Source organism: Protomyctophum parallelum (genome assembly GCF_964188405.1).
Source record: "Protomyctophum parallelum genome assembly, chromosome: 8".
NCBI lineage: Eukaryota > Metazoa > Chordata > Actinopteri > Myctophiformes > Myctophidae > Protomyctophum > Protomyctophum parallelum.
Genome location: NC_139703.1, coordinates 51,903,534 through 51,914,224, shown reverse-complemented (window position 1 = coordinate 51,914,224; position 10,691 = coordinate 51,903,534). Strand labels below are relative to the sequence as shown.

Below are 10,691 nucleotides of genomic sequence, written 5' to 3'. Positions count from 1 at the left end.
CGCGGCTAGGTTATGTATGAGGACTCACTGAACTGTCCTCCTCTAGGCAATGCATTTCTGGCACAAATCCTACAGGCGCGCACTGGCGGCGCAGACACGGGCTACTTACTTGGGGTATTTTTTTTTCCTCCACCACTTACATATGCCTATATATATACTGGCGAGTCACTGCCGGGCCGGCAGCCTAGATATAACCTATATAACTATAGGAAATATATTAATATTGAAGGACAGGAAGGTATTTCGCAATTGTTTCCACTAGGCTTATCCGTGTCACGGACGGGGCGTGACAGACAGACAGGAGTGAGGGAACCAAGGAGTAGGTCATAAATCTGTGCCAAAGTGCCAGCCTACGCCCCGTGCCCACACAGGTGTGTGTGTGTGTGTGTGTGTGTGTGTGTGTGTGTGTGTGTGTGTGTGTGTGTGTGTGTGTGTGTGTGTGTGTGTGTGTGTCGCTACAGTCCTGTGGGAGTCGGTTTGACACTCACAGCGCAGTTGGAGTCGTCTGGATATACGAATCAAAAGAAACCACGGTAAGATGACGATGCGCATTTGCGACTTCTATAACTTTGTGAGACTGTTCGCCGACTTACTAAATGTATATAAACAGTAAGTATAGCTATAGTCTGTGTTTATTACTCCGAATTATTATTATTATTATTATTATACTAGTAATAATGACACAAATCATTCTGTATTTTGCCAGGAGTTCATGCAGGCTACGCTTTTCTTTCTAAAAACGAAGATATTTCTTAGTTCTCAGTTCTCACTTAGCGTTGCATCAGACAGATTTTAATACATTTGGTGCTATCAGGAAGTTGCTACACAGATACATGACATTCACATCATGGCAGCTTAACGATTTCTCCTACATCATGCCAACAAACATTATTGTGCACACACACACACACACACACACACACACACACACACACACACACACACACACACACACACACACACACACACACACAAACACAGTGTCATATAGCCTACTTAAAGTAAAGTGTAAATACGTTGTACGTAGGTCTCAATACATAGCCCAATCTGTGGTTGCCCACCTCTCTGACTATAAGGCATTGGTTTTCAACCTTTTCTGGATCAGTGCCCACGTAAAATCACCTGACCGCTTAACAGTGGTCAGATGTAGGCCTACAGGCTGCATGCATGCATTTTCAGAGCATGTTTATTTTTGTGATCAATCAATTGAATGTGTTCTGGCTTGGTCAATATGGTGTTTTGCCAAATATTTGGGGGCCAATTTGCAATACCCTCACGGCCCAACATGCAGTGGTCCCCCAGCCTACAGGTCAACTCGACTCAAAAGGGGACAAGTGGAATTGACAAAGGTGATAGGACATGCACATCCACCTAGCCCAGGTTCTGGACAAATACTCAGCTCCACTGGTTTATTAAGATTTGAGGTTTAACCAGTAATTAAGGCGCCCTGGGGGCGAGAAGCGGCCCTGAATAGGTTGCGTGCACGGCTGCGCGGCATCCCCCTGGGTGACGGCAGACTGCTGGGCGAGCGCTGGCGCTTTGGCATGGGGAGTCAGATCAACATTTGGAATAAATTCTGTACTGGCCATATATGGATTGTGTCTTATACTTTGGTTTGATGAGGTCAGATCAACATATGGAATGTCAGAACAGGACAGGTCGCTTCATGATGAATTGTAAGCTTTTAGAATAGATTGCCTATTTTATTGATACATAATAAATATTATGTATATAATATTCAACCCGAGAACAGCGAGAAACCTTTTTTTTTAATGTTTTTTGGTATCCCAGTGAATCAATGAATAGTGACTACAGGATGCCACTCATTTTCAACATTTTACTGTCATTAATATACCTGTTGTGGAAATAATAATAAAAGTCACCCCATTCTGTGTTGCCTAGAACTGGAGGTCTGAAAAACATTAGTAACAGTAACAAGTACATCTCGGTGACATCACAAAGCTGTACTTACTTCATATTGTTACTGTTTTTTGTCAGACCTCCAGTTCTAGGCAACACAAAATGGGGTGACTTTTTATTATTTCCAGTTTTCAGTACTATAGAAAAGCGCCCAGTGAGAAACGTTCCGCGGTGAAAAAAAAGGTGCGATTAATTTATCTGTAGTTAATTAATCTAAATTAATCGTAATTAGTCCCGGCCCTAATAATAAATAATACTAATATTAATATAGGCCTTACCTGACCACAGTACATGTCTCAATAGAAGAGCAGCGAGACCAACTATACAACCACCACAGTTGTGTTAATTATATTGATTTGTATTATAATACTATAATATACATATTACAGATGAATGGTCTCTTTTTAAGTGATACATTTGTCACCTGTCTGTCTGTGAAGTGTGTCATTATTGTAGTAGTCAATGTGTTATTGTGTTCGTCTGTATCCTGTGTCATGTCTGTGTTTCCTGGTTATGTGTCAACTCGATGCAGCATGTCATGTCTTGTCCTCAGTGCATTCTATCTTCCCTCTGTGGTCTTCCTATTAGGCACAGCACTTAAAGTCTTAACTCCAAAATATTCTGCTATATAAACACTTTGTTTCTATCTTGAATCCACAAAAACATACAGAAACAATGACACAGGAACGAAGACAGTCAGTCATTATTGCAATTGAGCTCAGAAAGCAAACAAGAATCCAAAATGCTTAACTATCTTAGAGCTTTTCCCCTGCTTTACGCATTGTTGCCTTATGGACTTATTCCCCTCTTTCCTCACTTTTAACAAGCTAAATTGTTTGCAGTGTGCACGTCAACTTAAAAAGCTTTGAACCTCTGTGTTGAATCAGGAGTAATTCTTAACTACTACTCAGCCAGTCGAATGCCAACATTCCTCTCTCTCTGTCTGTCTCTCTCTCTCTCTTCCCACACAGAGATCCTGCTGGTCTGCAGCATGTGCTTGGTGCGACACGTCTCCTGTAGGTAACATACGCTCCCAGTGGACCGTTGTGTGGAGATGGTCCTGTGGCCCACTGTACTGACAATATGCTTGTGGATACAATCACACCCTGCTTCAGGACGGTGCCCTGTGAAACCTCGCAGGCTGGAGGACTTCAGCGTGAATTACTCCCTACCCAGTTTCCAAACAGAAACTCCCATACAGAACATAGCGGTGAACTCCGCCGCTGGGGAGGTATACGTCGCATCACGTAATGTAATCGAGGCAGTGAACGGCGACCTGAACAGACTGTGGGAGGTGCGCACGGGCCCCGTGGGCAGTGCGGAATGTACAACGTGTGGGGCGTGTGACGTGGAAACGGACCCCGAAGACCCGGTGGATACAGATAATAAGGTACTGATTCTGGACCCTGGATATTTGCCCTACCTGTACGTTTGTGGGAGTAATCGACATGGTCTCTGTTACTTCCTTAATTTTGAGAACTCACCTCCAACGCCTCAATGTTTATTCCGAAAAGAGGTGAACTCTCCAACGGACTGCCGTGACTGTGTGGCCAGCCCAAAGGGCACGAGGGTCAGCATCGTGGAAGACGGCCGGACCACACTTTTCTTTGTCGCTGCCTCTGTGGATGAGGATGTGGCGCAGAGGTACCCGAGGCGCTCGTTATCGGTGCTGAGGCCGCTTTCCACCGAGGATGGTTTCGAAATGGTCTCGAAAGGCCTGACGGTGCTCCCCGCGCTGCAGGCGTCCTATCCCATCGATTACATCTACAGCTTCTCAACCCAGGACTACGTCTACTTCCTGTCCCTTCAGAAGGAGGATCCCCTTAAGAACAGCCTGGCCTTTCAGACTCGTCTGGGACGGTTGCCGGTTAAAATCCCGGAACCGTGGATGTACCGGGAAGTGGTCCTGGAGTGCCGCTACGCGCCTAAACGCAGGAGGCGGCAGAGGGAAGATTACAGGGACACCGTGTACAACGCCCTCCAGGCGGCATACTTCGGTCGGGCCGGGACGGACTTGGCGAATGATCTGAGGATGACGGATGAGAATGAAGCTGTACTGTATGGGGCGTTTGCAGAGATGGGTGAGGACGGACGTCCCCAAAAGAACTCAGCCCTGTGCGCCTTCCCCATGGTGTACATAAACAAGGCCATCGATGACGGTCTGGAGGACTGCTGCAGAAAAGGACCAGAGCAGCTGTCCAGAGGACTCTGTCACTTCTTCCACCCCTGTGAGATGTGCCCACATGAAGTGAGTAGAACCCGACCGATGACAGATGTTTGGTTACGATGTTGTGATCCTGATTTTGGAGAGTCCGAACACACCGATTGCAGACGTTTTGACAGATATCTGAATCTGAATCAGGGTCACGTCACGAATTATTGTTTTGTGTGCACGCTCCATCATTTTGTAGTTTTTCATGAGAAGAGAGGGTAGAGTAAGAGAAGAAGAGAAAATAAAACCAGAATAGAAACAATAATCAAACAGACAGTATACAGGTATGTAGCAGCCAGGTATGAATATTGGAAATAATTCAATTGGAAACAATAACATTTTGATAGATACATTTTTAAGTATATTATTGGAAACTTCAATATTTGAACATTAAACTTCAATACAACAATTATGTAAATCTGGAAATAAGTTCCTCTTATTTTGATACTGGGCTGTCATCATCATCAGAGTACAAAGGTTCCTGGCACAGACAGGAAGCAAACTAGTATACAAGTCAACAAACATAGTATAACTAACTGAGCCACAGTTATGATGAGGCCATGGCGTCATATAAAGACATAAACATAAACATAAACATAAACATAAACATAGTATAACTAACTGAGCCACAGTTATGATGAGAGGCCATGGCGTCATATAAAGACATAAACATAAACATAAACATAAACATAAACATAAACATAGTATAACTAACTAAGCCACAGTTATGATGAGAGGCCATGGCGTCATATAAAGACATAAACATAAACATAAACATAAACATAAACATAGTATAACTAACTAAGCCACAGTTATGATGAGAGGCCATGGCGTCATATAAAGACATAAACATAAACATAAACATAAACATAACTAACTAAGGCACAGTTATGATGAGAGGCCATGGCGTCATATAAAGACATAAACATAAACATAAACATAGTATAACTAACTAAGCCACAGTTATGATGAGAGGCCATGGCGTCATATAAAGACATAAACATAAACATAAACATAAACATAACTAACTAAGGCACAGTTATGATGAGAGGCCATGGCGTCATATAAAGACATAAACATAAACATAAACATAAACATAACTAACTAAGGCACAGTTATGATGAGAGGCCATGGCGTCATATAAAGACATAAACATAAACATAAACATAAACATAGTATAACTAACTAAGCCACAGTTATGATGAGAGGCCATGGCGTCATATAAAGACATAAACATAAACATAAACATAAACATAACTAACTAAGCCACAGTTATGATGAGAGGCCATGGCGTCATATAAAGACATAAACATAAACATAAACATAAACATAACTAACTAAGGCACAGTTATGATGAGAGGCCATGGCGTCATATAAAGACATAAACATAAACATAAACATAAACATAAACATAAACATAAACATAAACATAAACATAAACATAACTAACTAAGGCACAGTTATGATGAGAGGCCATGGCGTCATATAAAGACATAAACATAAACATAAACATAAACATAAACATAACTAACTAAGCCACAGTTATGATGAGAGGCCATGGCGTCATATAAAGACATAAACATAAACATAAACATAACTAACTAAGCCACAGTTATGATGAGAGGCCATGGCGTCATATAAAGACATAAACATAAACATAAACATAAACATATTATAACTAACTAAGCCACAGTTATGATGAGAGGCCATGGCGTCATATAAAGACATAAACATAAACATAAACATAAACATAACTAACTAAGGCACAGTTATGATGAGAGGCCATGGCGTCATATAAAGACATAAACATAAACATAAACATAAACATAAACATAACTAACTAAGGCACAGTTATGATGAGAGGCCATGGCGTCATATAAAGACATAAACATAAACATAAACATAAACATATTATAACTAACTAAGCCACAGTTATGATGAGAGGCCATGGCGTCATATAAAGACATAAACATAAACATAAACATAAACATAACTAACTAAGCCACAGTTATGATGAGAGGCCATGGCGTCATATAAAGACATAAACATAAACATAAACATAAACATAAACATAAACATAACTAACTAAGCTACAGTTATGATGAGAGGCCATGGCGTCATATAAAGACATAAACATAAACATAAACATAACTAACTAAGGCACAGTTATGATGAGAGGCCATGGCGTCATATAAAGACATAAACATAAACATAAACATAAACATAAACATAACTAACTAAGGCACAGTTATGATGAGAGGCCATGGCGTCATATAAAGACATAAACATAAACATAAACATAGTATAACTAACTAAGGCACAGTTATGATGAGAGGCCATGGCGTCATATAAAGACATAAACATAAACATAAACATAAACATAAACATAACTAACTAAGGCACAGTTATGATGAGAGGCCATGGCGTCATATAAAGACATAAACATAAACATAAACATAACTAACTAAGACACAGTTATGATGAGAGGCCATGGCGTCATATAAAGACATAAACATAAACATAAACATAGTATAACTAACTAAGGCACAGTTATGATGAGAGGCCATGGCGTCATATAAAGACATAAACATAAACATAAACATAAACATAAACATAACTAACTAAGCCACAGTTATGATGAGAGGCCATGGCGTCATATAAAGACATAAACATAAACATAAACATAAACATAACTAACTAAGCCACAGTTATGATGAGAGGCCATGGCGTCATATAAAGACATAAACATAAACATAAACATAAACATAAACATAAACATAAACATAAACACAAACATAGTATAACTAACTAAGGCACAGTTATGATGAGAGGCCATGGCGTCATATAAAGACATAAACATAAACATAAACATAAACATAAACATAAACATAAACATAAACATAAACATAAACATAAACACAAACATAGTATAACTAACTAAGGCACAGTTATGATGAGAGGCCATGGCGTCATATAAAAACATAAACATAAACATAAACATAAACATAGTATAACTAAGTAAGACACAGTTATGATGAGAAGCCATGGCGTCATATAAAAACATAAACATAAACATAAACATAAACACAAACATAGTATAACTAACTAAGGCACAGTTATGATGAGAGGCCATGGCGTCATATAAAAACATAAACATAAATCATAAACATAAACATAAACACAAACATAGTATAACTAACTAAGGCACAGTTATGATGAGAGGCCATGGCGTCATATAAAGACATAAACATAAACATAAACATAAACATAAACATAAACATAAACATAAACATAAACATAGTATAACTAACTAAGCCACAGTTATGATGAGAGGCCATGGCGTCATATAAAGACATACAAGCATTTGTCCAGGGACCCCTAGGGGTACTTGAGGGAATTCCAGGGGGTCCCTAGCTACATTAGAGATATTAGTTAGGAACCAAATGGACCCTTATGGGTCGTGTCGGTTTTGACAACCACTGATATGAAGTCGTTACGGTAAGTTAGACTGTATGGGAGTTCAGCATATAGTGCCATGGCAACAGTCAGTGTTCAGGAAATGAGGTGCGTGTGAAAGGGAGGGACTGATGAGTCACATCATGTGACCTGTGAAAGGGAGGGACTGATGAGTCACATCATGTGACCTGAACATTGCCACACCGGTTTTCCACTCTGTGGAGTTTCAGGCATCAACCATTGATGAATGCCAAAAGGGAGTGGGAACTGTTTACATTCCTTGTCTCCAAATTATAATTGAAGATATGAGTTCGACTCACTGATTTATCTCCCCTGAATAAAGTCGAATGCATAGATAATTAATACTAAATACTTTTGCGCATATGAAGTATACTAGGGAGGGGGGGGGGGGCTTATCTGTTTGGAGGTAGCCTATAACTTATGTTCTCGTTTTTTGTGAGATGTAAGAAGGATCATGCAGGCTCCAAGGAAAAAAATGGTTCAATAGGAATCAGTGTGTTAGTGGAGTGGAGTGCAAACTACTGCAGTATAACGTTATGGTTGGAATCAGTGTGTTAGTGGAGTAGAGTGCAAACTACTGCAGTATAACGTTATGGTTTAATAGGAATCAGTGTGTTAGTGGAGTAGAGTGCAAACTACTGCAGTATAACGTTATGGTTCAATAGGAATCAGTGTGTTAGTGGAGCAGAGTGCAAACTACTGCAGTATAACGTTATGGTTCAATAGGAATCAGTGTGTTAGTGGAGTGGAGTGCAAACTACTGCAGTATAACGTTATGGTTGAATCAGTGTGTTAGTGGAGTAGAGTGCAAACTACTGCAGTATAACGTTATGGTTGGAATCAGTGTGTTAGTGGAGTAGAGTGCAAACTACTGCAGTATAACGTTATGGTTGGAATCAGTGTGTTAGTGGAGTAGAGTGCAAACTACTGCAGTATAACGTTATGGTTCAATAGGAATCAGTGTGTTAGTGGAGTAGAGTGCAAACTACTGCAGTATAACGTTATGGATGGAATCAGTGTGTTAGTGGAGTAGAGTGCAAACTACTGCAGTATAACGTTATGGTTGGAATCAGTGTGTTAGTGGAGTAGAGTGCAAACTACTGCAGTATAACGTTATGGTTCAATAGGAATCAGTGTGTTAGTGGAGTGGAGTGCAAACTACTGCAGTATAACGTTATGGTTGAATCAGTGTGTTAGTGGAGTAGAGTGCAAACTACTGCAGTATAACGTTATGGTTGGAATCAGTGTGTTAGTGGAGTAGAGTGCAAACTACTGCAGTATAACGTTATGGTTTAATAGGAATCAGTGTGTTAGTGGAGTAGAGTGCAAACTACTGCAGTATAACGTTATGGTTCAATAGGAATCAGTGTGTTAGTGGAGTAGAGTGCAAACTACTGCAGTATAACGTTATGGTTGAATCAGTGTGTTAGTGGAGTAGAGTGCAAACTACTGCAGTATAACGTTATGGTTAATAGGAATCAGTGTGTTAGTGGAGTAGAGTGCAAACTACTGCAGTATAACGTTATGGTTTAATAGGAATCAGTGTGTTAGTGGAGTAGAGTGCAAACTACTGCAGTATAACGTTATGGTTCAATAGGAATCAGTGTGTTAGTGGAGTAGAGTGCAAACTACTGCAGTATAACGTTATGGTTCAATAGGAATCAGTGTGTTAGTGGAGTAGAGTGCAAACTACTGCAGTATAACGTTATGGTTTAATAGGAATCAGTGTGTTAGTGGAGTAGAGTGCAAACTACTGCAGTATAACGTTATGGTTCAATAGGAATCAGTGTGTTAGTGGAGTAGAGTGCAAACTACTGCAGTATAACGTTATGGTTTAATAGGAATCAGTGTGTTAGTGGAGTAGAGTGCAAACTACTGCAGTATAACGTTATGGTTCAATAGGAATCAGTGTGTTAGTGGAGTAGAGTGCAAACTACTGCAGTATAACGTTATGGTTCAATAGGAATCAGTGTGTTAGTGGAGTAGAGTGCAAACTACTGCAGTATAACGTTATGGTTCAATAGGAATCAGTGTGTTAGTGGAGTAGAGTGCAAACTACTGCAGTATAACGTTATGGTTCAATAGGAATCAGTGTGTTAGTGGAGTAGAGTGCAAACTACTGCAGTATAACGTTATGGTTCAATAGGAATCAGTGTGTTAGTGGAGTAGAGTGCAAACTACTGCAGTATAACGTTATGGTTGGAATCAGTGTGTTAGTGGAGTAGAGTGCAAACTACTGCAGTATAACGTTATGGTTCAATAGGAATCAGTGTGTTAGTGGAGTAGAGTGCAAACTACTGCAGTATAACGTTATGGTTCAATAGGAATCAGTGTGTTAGTGGAGTAGAGTGCAAACTACTGCAGTATAACGTTATGGTTTAATAGGAATCAGTGTGTTAGTGGAGTAGAGTGCAAACTACTGCAGTATAACGTTATGGTTCAATAGGAATCAGTGTGTTAGTGGAGTAGAGTGCAAACTACTGCAGTATAACGTTATGGTTGGAATCAGTGTGTTAGTGGAGTAGAGTGCAAACTACTGCAGTATAACGTTATGGTTGGAATCAGTGTGTTAGTGGAGTAGAGTGCAAACTACTGCAGTATAACGTTATGGTTCAATAGGAATCAGTGTGTTAGTGGAGTAGAGTGCAAACTACTGCAGTATAACGTTATGGTTGGAATCAGTGTGTTAGTGGAGTAGAGTGCAAACTACTGCAGTATAACGCTATGGTTGGAATCAGTGTGTTAGTGGAGTAGAGTGCAAACTACTGCAGTATAACGTTATGGTTCAATAGGAATCAGTGTGTTAGTGGAGTAGAGTGCAAACTACTGCAGTATAACGTTATGGTTTAATAGGAATCAGTGTGTTAGTGGAGTAGAGTGCAAACTACTGCAGTATAACGTTATGGTTCAATAGGAATCAGTGTGTTAGTGGAGTAGAGTGCAAACTACTGCAGTATAACGTTATGGTTCAATAGGAATCAGTGTGTTAGTGGAGTAGAGTGCAAACTACTGCAGTATAACGTTATGGTTGAATCAGTGTGTTAGTGGAGTAGAGTGCAAACTACTGCAGTATAACGTTATG

General features: G+C 39.9%; 1 pseudogene across 1 annotated transcript in view; it reads left to right on the top strand.

Annotated features, from left to right (window-relative positions):
• The first annotated feature begins 295 nt into the window (after positions 1-295).
• LOC310863080 (macrophage-stimulating protein receptor-like) overlaps positions 296-10,691 on the top strand; it is a 58,863-nt pseudogene continuing 48,467 nt past the window's right edge. The window contains exons 1-3 of the transcript XR_014571059.1: positions 296-393; positions 462-533; positions 2,892-4,168. The product of XR_014571059.1 is annotated as a macrophage-stimulating protein receptor-like (transcript). The remainder of the gene's footprint in view (positions 394-461; positions 534-2,891; positions 4,169-10,691) is intronic.